Raw genomic sequence first — 5000 nt, forward strand, 5'->3', positions numbered from 1 at the left:
TCTCATTTTAATTCATATTAAACCTATTCGTGAGGGTACTGAAACCTCTTTAAGAGTTCTAAGAATCTATCAATCCATGGCCCTTGGTTCAACAGAGTCCTCTTTCTAATTTTAGACAGAACTGCGTAGAAGAAGAGAAATGACAGCTCCCCCGTCAAAACATTTTCATAGAACTAGGCTTATGCACAAAGCTGCTAACCAGACTATATTGGAAATATAATAGAATAATAACAAAAATAATAATGATAATAACGATAAAATGAATAATCATCATTGTAATAATAATGACAATAATAAAAATCATAATACTATCTTCACAGGCAAGAAATAATGAGAGCAACACCAGTATTAGTACTGCTAATGAGGATAATACAAAAAAGCATAAATCAGGCATTAAATATACTTTATCGAAGCCATGCACACAGCGGAGGGGGGGGGGGGGGGTAAGTGAGAGCAAAATGTAAAATAAGAACTTGTGATTAATTCTTGTTTAGAATTTCATATACATTCATTGTAAAATATATACTATATATATATATATATATATATATATATATATATATATATACACACACATAAGTATATATACATATATAGGCATATATATATATATATATATATATATATATATATGTGTGTGTGTGTGTGTGTGTGTGTGTGTGTGTGTGTGTGTGTGTGTATGTGTGTGTGTTTGTATGCGTATGTACGTACGTGTAAATGTATGTATGTATGTATGTCTGTATGCGCGCGCGCACACACACACACACACACACACACACACACACACACACACAGACACACACACACACACACACACACACACACATACACACACACACAGATATACATATACATACATACACATATATACACATGGTGTCATAGTGATGGCTTCACTATATCTTGTTGTGCGTGTATGTCCGTATAAGTGTCCTTTTGGTTCGCCTCCACCGCTCGGATGGCAGTTTGACTCATCCAAGGCACCCATGTCAACCATCGTCGGCGGTTGCCATTCTATGGTTTGCAATTCTGTTCCGGGCTCCAGGCCTGGACACTTTGTATGCATGTTTGTTTTTCATCTTATATCATTTATGGTGAATTTTGTGAATTGTGAAGTGAATTATGTGAAGTGAGTTGTAAAACATGAATTGCTGGGGAAAATTCCGCAAGGAAAATAACTGTAAATTTACACTGTATAACTTGTGAATTATTCACTGGAGCCTTCATTTATCCTGAGCATATTGCCACCTCAATCCTCACGAAATATTCATCTTGTGTTTGCTAACGGAACTTTCGACTTGGTGTTCTTATTTAGATAGTCGTGATTTTTTTGAATGAATTATGAAGAATATAATTATGAAAGTGGAATATTATATTTGGTATGCCCCGAGATAATTTATTTCCCAGCTTTAAAAGTACCCATAAAGTTAATGCAAACAAAACTAGAATCAGAAGCCTCGGGCTATATATATATATATATATATATATATATATATATATATATATATATATATATATACATACACACACACACACACACACACACACACACACACACACACACACACACACACACACACACATATATATATATATATATATATATATCATCATCAGCCTGGGTCTATCCACTGCAGGACGTAGGCCTCTCCCAATCTTTTCCATCTCAGTCTGTCTTGTGTTTTTTGCATCCAGTCTTGGCCCCCAAATTTCGTTATTTCGTCGCGCCATCTTGTCATAGGTCTGGCCCTTGGCCTCTTTATGTTATCTATAATCCAGTCTGTTACTTTCTTTGTCCATCTGTTGTCCTGTCTCCGACATATATGACCTGCCCATTGCCATTTTTTCTTTTTGATGCTCCCAAGTATATCTTCTACTTTTGTCTGTTCCCTGATCCACGTCGCCCTCATCCGATCTCTTAGACTAATTCCCAGCATCAACCTCTCCATCCCTCTCTGGGCACTTATTAGTTTCCTCTCCAGTAATTTGGTTGTAGTATATATATATATATATATATATATATATATATATATATATATATATATATATATATATATATATATATATGCACAGACATACATACTTTAAATCTTTGTCAGACGTGTTGTTTGTACAGTACTATTTTGTGAAGAATACATCGTTTTAACTTAATGCATTCCTAGTGTATCACAACAAACGGTCTGCGTGTGTGTCCCTGATACATCTCTTATATTTTTCGAACAACTCTCTTGAAAAAAAGAAGAAGAAAAAAACGATAAAAACAACAACTTTGTAGGGACCTGTATCCCATAGCAAAAAAAAAAAAAAAAAAAAGAAAAAAAAAAAGAAAGAAAGGATAGAAAAAAAGAGACAATAATGACTCGCGAATCTACGGATGTCACTTCCATCACCTAAATTGGACGCGGTGATGATGTCTCCCAAATCCTGCGGGTCCGGCGACGTCATCCATCTCGGACACTTCCTCGTTCTCGTCCTGTCAGTCACACTCGAGGATTTTCGCGAAGGAGGGAAGTACCTAATGAGAGGAACGTCACTCTCGCGCCGCCGTTTTCTTCTTTTTTTTTCTAAGGGACCGTTGGCGTACATTCACACATTTAGACACACATATTCGCACACATGCACACGCAGACACACACACAGACGCACACGCACACACAAACACACACATATATATATATATGTATATATATGTATATATATATATGTATATATATATATATATATATATATATATATATATATATATATATATATATATATATATATATATATATATATATTAACTTTTAGGATTGTGTGCAAAGAAATTAAGTGCATTTCCCCACCCTTATTATCAAAAAGCTTGGAGCAAGAACTGCAAGCACTCCATCCTCATCCAAGCCATCTTCATTACAGCATCATCTCCCGCATCATCTGTCGCAACTTTCCTCTCTCCTATCCGATGATGCACTGGCGGCCTGAAGTGTTTTTCCAGCTCTATCTTCGCCGCACTTACGACTCTCCTTAATCCTCAGCGCCATCTCTTGTCCCCGGGAGGAATTTTCAAAGAATTCGCCGGCTCCTCCTGCTTTTTTTTTTTTTTTTTTTTTTTTTTTTTTTTTTTGGCGGTGAGTTTTTGTTTTTGGTGGAGTGGATTTGTTTTGGAACTTTTGTCATTTTACTTTGTTTTTTATTTATGTTTCTTCTGGAGTTTTTAAATTTCATTTTCATTTTTTTTTTTCTTTTTAGGAAGGGGTTGGAGTTCCCTTCTTGTACTGTTTATATTTATTGTTTATTCTTATCCAATTATTTACTTTTTTCTATAATCGAGGCGAAGATGTCACGTGACAGGTTGGTGGTAATTAATGACAGGCTGATGATGATCGTTTAATGGCTGACAGGTTGTTGAGAATTTGACATACAACGATGCTCTTCAGGCTTGTTGTATTCAGCCAATCACAAGAAAAAAACAGCAGCAATACCAACAGTAACAACAACAACAACGACAGCAACAAACGCATTACCAACAACAACAATGGCAGCAACACCAACAACGACACCAGCAATAACAATAAGAACAACAATGACAAGAGCAACAACAGCAGCAGAAACAACAACACGAACAATAAAAAATAAAATATATCACATTTTCTGCTTCCTTTCCATATTCCCTTTCTCCCCATTAATTATTTTCTTAAGTTCTTTGCTCTTTCCCCTTCATTCACATTCACTTCTCCTTCTCCTCATTCATTTCTATTTCTCTTCATCATATCCTTTTCTCATCTTCCGTTTTTTCTTCCAAACCCTTTTGCATAGCTTACATATATCCTTTGCTTGAAGTGGGAGCAAAATGTTACCGCCAAAGATTAGGGTTTAATATTAAGAGGAGTTGAACAGCGGTTGTGGTACGTAAGGTCATATTACAATTATATGGTACTGATCTGTCATCTTTACTTTTGCTAGTGATGTTATATTGATCTTGCCGCCATTATTATAATTGATTATTGTTATAATCATTATGGTTATTAGTATTACTTATTATGGATCATCGCCAATATGTTTGTTATGGAACACGGAAATGTTATCTATTTATATAAGGAACAAGGTTATTTTTTTCCTCGAGCAAGTGAGGGTCGTTGGATAGTGTGTGGAAATCCTTGCACACAGATTTCTTAGGACAAAAATATGGCTTTGGAGAGACGCGACCGGTATCATGTATATATATATATTTTTTTTTTCCCCAGGACAACGTTTTCTGATGCATTTGATAAGGCTCTCGATTCGAAATAATCGTGTTTGCATTGGATGTATATAATGTTGAAAGAATTGTTGACTTTTGGTAGCCAGAGAGGTAGAAAGAGAGGCACGCCGGATGACTGGTAAAGAAAGAGGTAAACAGGCACACATGAACTGGTGCTATTAATATCAGTGCTATTGTGGTTTTGTGTACATGTGGTTCTATGCCTCTGAATTAGAATTCTTATATAAGTTATCAATATCAATTTCTAACACGTGAAACCAACAGAAATAGTTTCCAAAGCCTAACAAAGTCTCTTACAAAATTGTATACGAAACAGACAGTGAATACGAAACTCAGTCCCTGCAACTTTCACCATTAAGCACTGTGTAAAAGAGGTATGAATAAGAATGACCATCACATGCAAGAGATGTATTTGACTGATTTCAAATTCAATTTAAATTACATTTACGTCAGATAACATTCATGCCTGGTGGGTCTTTAATCACATATTTTTTTAAATGTCAGAAGAATTTAGTTACTGGAAAACAATGCATGGTGAATAACAAATAAAAAGGAGGTTAGTATAGTCAAGTAAATAGGTTGCCTGTTGTGCCTTCTATACTCCGTTATGGGTAATATAGCAAAAGTACAATGAAATTCACTTCTATTCCCACTCGATCGAGGTTTAAATTCAGAAATCTTCAGTACAAATCCATAGAAGCGATCCATACACTCAGATCGCAATACAATGCAAAATGAAACGAAAACAAAGTAAGATTAG

The sequence above is a fragment of the Penaeus chinensis genome, chromosome 16, assembly GCF_019202785.1.
Source record: "Penaeus chinensis breed Huanghai No. 1 chromosome 16, ASM1920278v2, whole genome shotgun sequence".
Classification (NCBI taxonomy): Eukaryota; Metazoa; Arthropoda; class Malacostraca; order Decapoda; family Penaeidae; genus Penaeus; species Penaeus chinensis.